The 11479-nt window shown below is 42.6% G+C and overlaps 1 long non-coding RNA gene across 1 annotated transcript; it reads left to right on the top strand.

Moving 5' to 3' along the window:
• The first annotated feature begins 2634 nt into the window (after positions 1-2634).
• LOC146395226 (uncharacterized) lies at positions 2635-10426 on the top strand. Its single transcript, XR_014832116.1, has 2 exons — positions 2635-4328; positions 6559-10426. It is a non-coding gene; the product is annotated as an uncharacterized LOC146395226 (long non-coding RNA).
• Positions 10427-11479: the final 1053 nt, after the last annotated feature.

Below are 11479 nucleotides of genomic sequence, written 5' to 3'. Positions count from 1 at the left end.
TACACTCTAGAATGCACAAAAGTGCCTATTCCCCTGCATCATTGTCCACAGCCTGTTGTCACACTCCTCATGTCTTGCTAATCTGATGGGTGAAAAGATCTAATTTGAATTTGAATTCCTTTTGTTGTGAATGAGGTTGAACATCTTTTTATGTGCTTAAAAACACTGGCATTCGATAGATGAAAATCTCATAAGAAAGAATGAGAGGCAGTGGCTGGGGAAGGAGGAGAAAACCAGGAGAATTTGAGGTCAAAAAAAAGAGAGGAAAGAACTTCAAGGAGGTCAAGAGGATGTAAGAGATACAGTCAGATGTTGCAAAGGGGTGAGATGAGGACAAAGGAATGCCCATTTGGTTTGGCAACTTGGAGGCCACTTGGAACACCAGAAAGAGTAAGTTTAGTTGGAATGGAAACCTGGTGAGCTCCTCTCCTGCAAAGTATTACTTTTTCTGTTATTTAGATGAGGAAATGAATTTAAAGGGGTTGAGTAACTTTCCCAAGATCACAGACCTTGTAAGGGGGAGTTGGAATTTGAATCCAGGTATGTTGGACCCCTGAAATCTGAGAGTGAATTCCACAGAGACTGTGGTAGAGGGAGAACATTTGTTTAAAACTGCTGCCTTACAGATCTGGCAGGAACCTTTGTGATTATGGATCTATTTGCCTCATTTAACAAATGAAGGAACTGATTATTGTTAAGGTAAAGAGACTTGCTAGAAAGTGTGAGAGCTTTGCAGGAACCCAGATTCTGCTCTGATTTAGAGCATTTTGTGGGATCACTCTTTTCTGTAGCAGCAGGTGCTACTCAGTAGCTTGGGCTAAGTAGAACTCACCTAATTCAGTTGGACAAACTCCTTGGATAAAGCCACTTACCTGGGTCCTAGGGGGAGTCCCCAACCCCATAAAGGAAGAGATATGGGCACAACTTACATCTTCAAAAAAGATTTGGCTTTTGATAAATTCTGGGCCCCATTGGTAGCCCTTTGGGAGTAGTCCGGGAGCTTAAAGCAGACTCTGTGCCCTTCTGAGAATGGCTGTTCCATCCTCTCATGGCAGCTTCTCTAAATTGCTCCCACCTGGGGCCACTAACATATGGGTTGTCCTTGGATCTCAGTAAAGATGACAGATGGCCATACCTCTAGCCTATTTGATGGTTTATTTACTCATTTATTTTAAACATTTTTACAGCTTAGCTTAAAGTAACAGATCATTATCCTAATAAAGTATGGATTATCACCCAGATAACCCCTGTGGAGGAGGAATTTGTTAGACAATGTGCCCAGCTTCTGAAGACAAACTACATTGGCTAAGCCAGTCATGTTAATATGTTCCTTTTTGGCTAGATACTCACTTTCCCAGAAACCCTTGTGACTGGACGTGGGAGGGGGGCCATGTGACTCAGTTCTGGCCAATGACTGTCAGATACAACCGTGAGACAAGCATACACTGGCATTAAATCTTTTACCTTCTTGCCTTTAATGTGGATAAGGCGCCTAGAGCAGAGGCAGCTGTCTTGTAACAGGCAGTGACAATAAGACATCAAAAAACCTGGGGATGGGTAGCCACCCTTGTGGCTCAGCAGTAATGAATCTGACTGCTGTTCCGTGAAGACTCAGGTTCAATCCCTGGCCTCGCTCAATGGGTTAAGTATCCAGTGTTGCCATGAGCTGTGGTGTAGGTTACAAACATAACTCGGATCCCACATTGCTGTGGCTGGGCCTGTGGCCAGCAGCTGCAGCTCTGATTCAACCCCTCGCCTGGGAACTTCCATATACCAGTGATGTGGTCTTAAAAAGCCAAAAAAAAAAAACAAAACAAAAAAAAAAAAAACCTGGGGATGGAGCAATGAAAATGTAGTCTAGTCCTTGATGACTTTGTTACCAGCCCTGGACTCCCAACCTTCAAGTTCCTTGTTATATGAGAAAATTAAATGTCTTTATTGTTTGAGCCACCATTACTCAGATCTGAGTATTTGTAGCTAAAAACATTCCCATTATACTCCCTGTTTTTTTTTAAATTTATACAAAATCTCACTCATTATCCAGTGAATTATACTCATCACTTAATATATCTTGGAGATGTATTTATATCATTACACCCAGGTCTGCCTAATTCTTTTCTTATATAGGTATAGGATTGCGTTGCAATAGTTATACTACAATTTATTGCCCATTTTCCCTTTTGGTTGAAATTTAGATTGCTTTCAGTTTGTTTTTTGCTTTTTTAAAGCAGAGCTGTAATGTTTTTTGCTATTACAGAGCAGAACTGTAATCTTGAACATATGGCTTGGCCACTTTTGTCAGTATATCTGGAGGTTATTTGCCAACAGTGAAATAGCTGCACCAAATGCTATATGAGTTGTAACAGTTGGTAATGTTGCCACATTATCAATTTACACACACACCAATAGTGCACACACATGCTTGTTTCCCCCAAATTTCATCAGGTGGCCTCTGTTAAATGTTTATATTCCTAACAATACAATTAGTTTTAGAACTGTATCTTATTGTTTTAATTTGCAATAACTTATTTATGATTAAGGTGGAACACCTTTTCTTATGTATTTTGGACATCTGCAATTCTTCTTTTGTAGCCTCCATTTTTTTCTGTGGGATTGTTAGGGCTTTTCTGATTTGTACAACTTCTTTTTTTTTTTTTTAGAGCCTTTTAGGGGTGCACCCATGGCATATGGAGGTTCCCGGGCTAGGGGTCAAATTGGAGCTATAGCTGCTGGCCTACGCCACAGCCACAACAATGCAGGATCCAAGCCACGTCTGCAACCTACACCACGGCTCATGGCAATGCCAGATGCTTAACCCACTTAGCAAGGCCAGGGAGTGAACCTGTATCCTCATGGATGCTAATCAGATTTGTTTTCACTGAGCCACAACGGGAACTCCTACTGTTGATCTTTTGACTTTCATGGTATTTTTCACCCTCAAACAATTTTAATTTTTATGTAGTTGTATGTATCAAGCACTTCCTTTTGGCTTCTGAGCTTTTATATTGTTTGGAAAAGACTTTGTCTTCCAAGATTGTAAATACATTTATGATTTTTTTCCTTCTAATACTTTTATAGTTTCTTTTTTACACTTAATATTTGCTTCAGCTGGATTTTATTTTGGTCTAAAGAGTAAGAGAAAGATTTGCTTTATGTTTTCATTCATTTTTTTCCAAATAGGCCCCTGTGCTGCTGGTTCTGAGGAGCCAGACTTGTATTTGGGGACCTGAATAAGTCATGGTTATCTTCTTGGTCCCTTCAAATCTAGACAGTCTTTGGAAGTTTGAAGACATCAGGAAAGACAAGGTTATAACCCAGGGAGGTGACTTCTGGGGAAATTTCCAGCACTAGGGCAGGCAGGGTGGAGGAAAAAGCTGGGGAGTGAAGGGTCTGTCCTGAATCCATAACCTTCAGGGTGATGAGTCTGTTTTGAGGGGTCTGCCTGAGATACCTCCTGGAGTGGCCCAGATGTGAAAGTCTCTGAAGATTTCCTTCTCACAAAAGCCTGGACAGAACTGTCCAGAGGAAACATCAGACAATCTTACAGGGGCTCTTCTAAGCTCTCTGACAGGTGCAAACACACCCTTCATCCCCCAGGTAGTCACAAACAACTCTTTTAAACTCATCTCAGTCTTGGCTTCCTTTCACATTCCTCCTCCTCAGTCAGCTGCTAACTAGCCTTAGGCTTCCCCCAGTTCCTTGTGCTGTGCCAGTCCAACTGGAGAGCCTGCCCACTAAAAATCCCAAGAAAGGGATCTCCTGAGCAGAAGATCAGATCTTGGCACAAAGGAAATTGGGCTTACCCGTGGATTTGTGGCAGAGGTGCTCTACAGTAATCCAGGAGCACAGGTTTTGCAGATGGATTTGCTTTAAAACCATCTTTAAGATTCTCTGAAAGGCTAAAATACAAAAGAGTGCAAATACTCGTAGTGGCAAAGATTCAGAGCAACTAGACCTCTCATATGTCGCTGTTGGGAGTGAACAAACAACTACCCTCATGCGTTGGGAATTTTACTTTGGAAAACTATTTGGCAGTATCCACTAAAGCTATGCGTATACATAGCTTAGGACACAACACTTGCTCTCCTAGGTACATACACACTGGAAATGAGTGTGTATGTTCACTAAGAGACATATACTAGAGATGTTGATAGATGTAATGTTTGAAGTAGTCCCAAACTGGAAATAATTCAAATGTCAATTGACAAGAGAATGAATACATAAACTGTGGTAGAGTCATACAGTGGAATATAATTTGGCAATAAAAGAAGAACAAGGAGTTCCATTGTGACTCAGTGGTTAATGAACCCAACTAGTATCATTGAGGAGTGGGGTTCAATCCCTGGCCTTGCTCAGTGGGTTAAGGATCTGGCATTGTCGTGACCTGCGGTGTAGGTTGCAGACTCAGCTCGGATCCTGAGGTATGGGAGGCTGGGGTGTAGACCAGCAGCTGCAGCTCCAATTCGACCTCTAGCCTGGGAACCTCCATGTGCTGTAGGTGCAGCCTTAGAAAGACAAAGAAAGGAAGGAGGGAAAGAAGGAAGAAAGGGAGAAAGGAAGGAAAAGGCAAGAAAGCAAGCAAGCAAGCAAGAGCCAGTAATATGTATTATGATTTAAATTATGTACCCCCACCAAATTCTTACAGTGAAATCCTAACCTCTAGTACTTCATGTACTAAAGTCTTTAAAGAGGCAGTTAAGTCAAAATGAGGTCATTTGAGTGGGCCCAAATCTAATCTAACTGGTGTTCTTATAAGAAGAGGAAATCAGGACACTGTCACCCACAGAAGGAAGACCATGTGAAGTCATGGAGGAGATTTACAAGTCAAGGACAGAGGCCTCAGGAGAAACAAACCCTGCTGACATCTTGATCTCAGACTTCCAGCCTCCAGAACTGTGAGAAAAGAAATTTCTGTGGTTTATACCACCCAATCTGTGATACTTTGTTATGGCAGCCCTAGCAAACTCGTGCAATACATGACCACATGAATGTATCTCATAGATATTATGTTGAGTGAATGAAACAAGACATCAAGCATAAATTCTATATGATTCTATTTACATGGAATTTAAGAACAGGCAAAACTAATAGGTTAGCTTTCAGGGGCAAGTATTGACTGGGAAGGGCACATGGAGCCTTCTGGTATACTGCAAATATTTTCCATCTCAATCTGGGCAGTAGTTAAATGGTTATATGTCTATGTAAAAATTCATCAAGCTGTATACATAAGAGTCTTAAGATTTGTGCACTTTATTATTTGTAGACTATATCTACTAGAAGAGAAAAAAAAAGTCTTGAGAAGAGACATAAGCATTTTGGGGTCAGCCTCACCTTTCCATCTGCCTTTTCCAACAAAGGGATGGAGACGGAGGCCAAATGAGCACCATCCAAGTCAGCTCCTTCTGAAACAGAGACAAAAATAACTACATCTCAAGTATAAGAACATACTTTCCCTTTTTTTTTTTTTTGGGAAAGGCACAGGCTTTTTTCACATTACCAGCCAGAGGGAATCTTTCTCAAACTTTCCATAGAGATTCTCCCTTGAGCAGGCACCAAACATGGACATTTTCTACCAGAGAAAAACATGCTGGGGAGTTATAAGCCTCTGGAACGAAAGCGTTGGGAAGGAAATGATGTAGATCCCCCTCCCTCACCTGGGCTCCTCCCAGTCCTCCTGGAGCCATGTTCCAGTGGCTATATGTTGTCATCAGGAGAGTGCTAATCAGAGGGACTGCAAGGATGGAAGACAAGGGCAGGAGAGTGGACTGGGTCAGACAGTTGCCAGGGTCCAGTCCACACTGAGCACTGGGCCTTTCCCATCTGGTGGGAAGAAAGGTTTTGATTCTTCATCCCTCATACAAATGGAAGAAAGTCACAGACAGCTTAAAAAAAAAAAAGGTGTTTAAAGCAATGTATACATTGTGGACAGTGAACGAAGCATCTCAATTCTGTGTGGGTCTGTCCATATAAAGATGAAGGAGCCTCATTTTCCAGCTGCACTGCCTCCCTCCTCTCTCCTAGCTCCTCTTTCCTCCTGTCATCTCTTTGTCCAGCTTCTTCATTTTCCTTCTCATCATCTGAAAGCCTTGAGAACAAATTTTTAGGAAGTACCTGTGTAGGGCAGGGTACTTGACAACTTTACCAGGAAGGTGTTATTTTTCAGGTGAGGACACCAGCTTTAGGGGAGTGAAGTGATTAGCTTGAGGTCATGCACCTAAGAGATGTCAGAGCCAGGGTTTGCATCTAGGCTGGTGAGACTCTGTGTGGGCTCTGTCATGGGGTTCAGTTGCCTTAAGTCTCCTTTTCTTGAGAAAGACATTGCTGGATTGTTATATCCTATCCTGTCTCTCAAGATAAGCAACATTTTAGTAAAAGATATTATTTTATTTTATTTGCTTTTTAGGGCCGTACCCAAGGCATATGGAAGTTCCCGGGCTAGGGGTCAAATCGGAGCTACAGCTGCTGGCCTATGCCACAGCCACAGCAACTGTGGGATCCAAGGCGCATCTGCAACCTACGCCACAGCTCATGGCAATGCCGGATCCCTGACCCACTGAGTGAGGCCAGGGATCAAACTTGCACCTCATGGATTCTATTTGGATTCGTTTCCACTACGCCACAAAGGGAACACCCTGAAATACTTTTAAAAATGAAAATTAATACAAAATCTGTGATAAAAAATGTAAATCTTTTGAATAAAGACAGGATCAGTGTTAGTAGTTTTTCATTTTGCTTGGGCTCTAATGTGACACCATGTTGACTTATTCCTCGGGTCCTTATTTGGGCCCGTTGCTCTCCTTTGCCCATGTTCTTGTCCCTTGCTCCTTCGGATGGATAATATTGTATGCCCCCACCTTTCATCTCAGTGTGAGTAACTCCAAATTCTACATGTCCAGCTCTGGGCATGCTTCTCTTGGGTATGTGTCTTTTTTTTCTTTTTTTTTTTTTTAACAACAGAAATGTGTTTTCTCGAAGTTTTGGAGGTCCAAAGTAAGAAGCTGAGGTGTCAGTGGGGCCTCACTTTCTCCCAGGGCTCAAGGAGGAGAAGCCTTTTGTTTCTTCAAGCTTCTGTTCACTTCAGGAGTTTGGGGTACATGTCTTGTGTTTCCACTGACCTTTTGGAAAGCTCCCCCTGAACTCTGGTGACCTAAAGTCAACTTTTCCTCAACTAAGCTCACCCTTTCTCCCATCCTGTCCTCAGGTCTGCTTCTGACAATGTCAGCAGCAGCCTTCTAGTCACCCGGCTCTCCCCTCATTCCTATTTCCAACAGCCAATCTGCTGCCCACCCTTGTTTATTATCAAGTACCTCCTACAACTGCCCTTTCTTATCCAAAAGCCCAGACAGACTATGCCTGAACTGGCACTTGCTTGGGGTGGGAAGGCACAGAAGCAAGAACTTAAGCATAATCATTTGTCTGAGGACCAGAGCTGTAGTGAGGGGCGTAGAAAGGGATGGGCTTACTTAGATCTGTGCAGACAGGGCAAGCAGAGGTTGGAGAAAGAACTAAGCACCACGTTGTTGAAATATCTTCTCAATCTTTGATTCCGTAAGGGAACATATAGGATGTTCCATGCTATCTTCACTTGCTACATGTTAGGGAGACAAAGATTGAAAATCATTTCAGTTCTTGAGAAGCTCACAATCTGGTGGGAAAGACAGACCCACAAATAAACCCCACAGGAGCATGCAGTTTGGGGTAACTGAGGAGGAAGTCACCAACTGAAGATGAAAAGATGGGCTAGGAAAGTTGCCCAGAGGAAAAGATACTGAGCTGAACTTCAGTGTTGAATGAAGGAGATGATTGATGTCACTGGTGATGATGTTAGTCATTATGAAGAAGATAGTGAAAATCACCAAGGTGATAATTATGCACAGGGAGACTCCATCAAAAAGATGGAGGTGATAGGGCTGAGGAACGCAAACCACCTTGGTACCTCTGATGTAATGGATTGGGCAGTGATCCCAAACCAGTCCAGGAGGCCACACTGTGACTTCAGGTGTCTTTTCATAGTCATGGCTTATGATTCAAGATATAGTGTACCAGGAGTTCCCCTTGTGGCTCAGCAGTAATGAACCCGACTAGTATCCATGAGGACATGGGTTCAATCCCTGGCCCTGCTCAGTGTGTTAAGGATCCAGCATTGCTGTGAGCTGTGGTGTAGGGTCGAAGATTCGGCTGGGATCTGTTGTTGTTGTGGCTGTGGCAGGCACATCTGCTCTGTGTCCAGAGAGCTTGTGGAAGATTAAAAAAGGAGCTGTACTTCCTATGCCCTTCCAGTTCTAGAATCACTGACCTTGGTAACTGGTAACTCTAGAGGGGCTTTCTCTCTCCCAATTGGTCTGTCACATGCTTGAAGTCTCCCGATTAACACATCATTTCCTTAGCTTGTCTTGCATCTCCAGATGCAAGAGTTGGAAGGATATATTAAGGCATTATTACTCCCAAACACCCCAGCATAAGAGTTTAACAGCTTATTGTCTCCTGGGTCACTGTATTTTAATACAATGAAGGAAAACCAGCTTAAGAGTCTGGACCATTTCTCAATGAACAGGATTGGGTGAGGATGTGTTACAGAAGGGTTGGTAGCTTTGGGACCCCCAAAGCTTGAGGATGAAGTCTGCAGGTGATGGGATCTGAGGAAGCCACTCTAGGACTCCCTGTTGCTAATTAGAGTTGACCCTGGGATATAACTTCCTGAAGTATTGATCCAAAATTACCCTCCTAGAACTTTGGTTGTTATTACACCATTGCCTGGGCCTCTTGCCTTCCACTACCACCTCCTCACCCGCTACCAGTTCCTCCCTGGGTACCTTGCTAATAAGCTGTGTCCACAAGGGTTCTTATCTCAGGAAAGTCTCATCATAAGGCAATGGCTCTAACTCATTCTCCTTTTTCTGGCTTCCTTCAGTCCAAATCATTTGGGTACCTGGCCCATACTGTTTGGGCCATGTCTATGAGCCTTGCCTTCCTGGTTTTAGTGTAAGTTCTCTTGTCTCCCCTGGTTTGCCTGGCAGGCACTGGGACATCCCTAGCACCACCCTTTGTCAGAGGTGGAAGGTCCAGGGGGTCTTTGAGACCAAAAGAGGAAACAGAGGCCCAGAAAAGCTAAAGGGCTTGTTGACTAAATGATACTTTCTCTTCTTCTCCCAACTGAGATGTACAGGGAGACATTTTGTCCCCGTGATGATCTGTTCTTGGTTTATTGAGATGATGATGATGATGATGATGGCTCTTGCTATGTGGTTTCTTGAGGAGTCCCAGGCCTTTGGCGTGTGTAATTAGGAAACTTCCCGAAGCCTTTCTAAGAGAGAGACCCTATGTCCTGCATTTCAGGCAAACTGCCTTCGGCTTAGAGATATAGAGTAGTGGGGAAGTCGAAGGGTAGCAAAGTGAAAGGAGAATCACAGAAGGGTTTGGAGTGGGGTTCAGTGGACACTTGAGCACTTTATCCCAGCCTTGGGTTGAGGAGGGGGCAGAGAATACCTTAATGATCAACTAAAGCCTTAGTTGAACGTTGAAGGCAAACAGGAGTTTCCAAGGTAGGGAGATAGGCAATTGCCTTCACATTCAGTGTACAACCAACATCTGATATAAAGATGATACTTTTTTATTTGGAAAGACATTTTTTTCATAGAGGTATAGGAACAGAGTTTGGAGTCAAATGGGATTTAAATCTTGGTTCCATCACTTTCTTTGCGACTCTGAGCAAGTCCATTATACTTTCCAAACCTCAATACCGTCATCTGTAAGTTATGACAATGAGTCCCACTTCACTGGATGATCATCAAACTCAAATGAGGCAAATTAATTCTTGATGTGTATGTGCAGAACCCTTGAGAAATGGTTGTTGTGGTGTTCACATAGAGAACTTTTAACTTTCATCATTACCATATGAATATTGATTATTCTCTCACTGTGTTCAAGTGTTGAATGAACCTCATCTTGTCTTGTGCATCCTCATTTAAGAGAACAGGAGATAACACTGTCCAGAACTAGAAACTCTGAGAGGGTAAGGGACCTGCCCATTCCTATCTTAGGTTGAGTTCTCCAAGAAGCAGGCATTCAGGTGAAGATAGGAGTGTAAGCACTTTACTTGAGTGGTGATCCCAGCAAACACTGGCTGGAGAGCAGGAAGTAAGGCAGGCAAGGGAAGTCAGTCCGTGGAGGATGTGTGTTCAATCCATTTACCACCGTAGGCAGCTGGAGCTCTCTCCCACCAGGAGTGCAGTATAAAGTAAACATCTCAGGATAGAAAGCCCAGAATTAAACCCACACACCTACAGTCAACTAATTTATGACAAAGGAGGCAGGAATATACAAAGGAGAAAAGACAGCTCCTTCAATAAGTGGTTATGGGAAAAGTGGACAGCCACATGTAAAAGAATGAAATTAAACACCTCATAACACCATGCACAAAAATAAACTCAAAATGGAATAAGGACCTAAATATAAGACCAAATACTATAAAACTCTTAGAGGAAAACATAGGCCAAACAATCTCCGACATAAACCACAGCAATATCTTCTCAGATCCACTTCCTAGAGTAATGACAATAAAAGCAAAAATAAACAAATGGACTTAATTAAACTTAAAAGTTTCTGCATAGCAAAGGAAACCCTAATCATAACGAAAAGACAACCCACAGAATGGGAGAAAATATTTGCAAATGAAGCAACTGACAAGGGACTAATCTCCAAAATTTATAAACACATCCTGCAGCACAATACCAAAAAACAAACAAACAAACAAACAACCCCATCAAAAAAGTGGGCAAAAGACAATTCTCTAAGGAAAACATACAGATGGCCAAAAAAGACATGAAAAGATATTCAACATCACTAATTCTTAGGGAGATGAAAATCAAAACTACTATTAGGTACTACCTTACACTGGCCAGAATGGCCATCATCAAAAAGTCTACAAACGATAAATGCTGGAGAGGGTGTGGAGAAAAGGGAACCCTAGTACACTGTTGGTGGGATTGTGAATTGGGTACAACCGCTGTGGAAGACAGTATGGAGATTCCTCAGAAAACTAAAAATAGAACTACCATTTGACCCAGCAATCCCACTCCTGGGCATCTATCCAGAGAAAACCATGGCTCAAAAAGACACACATACTCCAATGTTCATTGCAGCAGTATTTTCAATAGCCAAGACATGGAAACAACCTAAATGTCCATCAACAGAGGAGTGGATCCAGAAGATGTGGTACATATACCCAATGGAATATTACTCAGCCATTAAAAGGAATGAAATACCAGCATTTTTAGCAACATGGATGGACCTAGAAATTATCGTGCTGAGTGAAGTCAGTCAGGCAATGAGACACCAACATCAAATGCTATCACTTACATGTGGAATCTTAAAAAAGGACACAATGAACTTCTTTGCAGAACAGGTACTGACTGATTCACAGACTTTGAAAAACTTATGGTTTCCAAAGGAGACAGGTTGGGGGCTGGGGGGATGCTCT

This window comes from Sus scrofa, chromosome 17, assembly GCF_054392235.1.
Source record: "Sus scrofa isolate SSC_HxYL_T2T_F1_AM1 chromosome 17, Sscrofa_HxYL_maternal_Yorkshire_Landrace_v2.0, whole genome shotgun sequence".
NCBI classification, from domain to species: domain Eukaryota; kingdom Metazoa; phylum Chordata; class Mammalia; order Artiodactyla; family Suidae; genus Sus; species Sus scrofa.
This window is presented reverse-complemented; position numbering and strand designations above follow the sequence as displayed.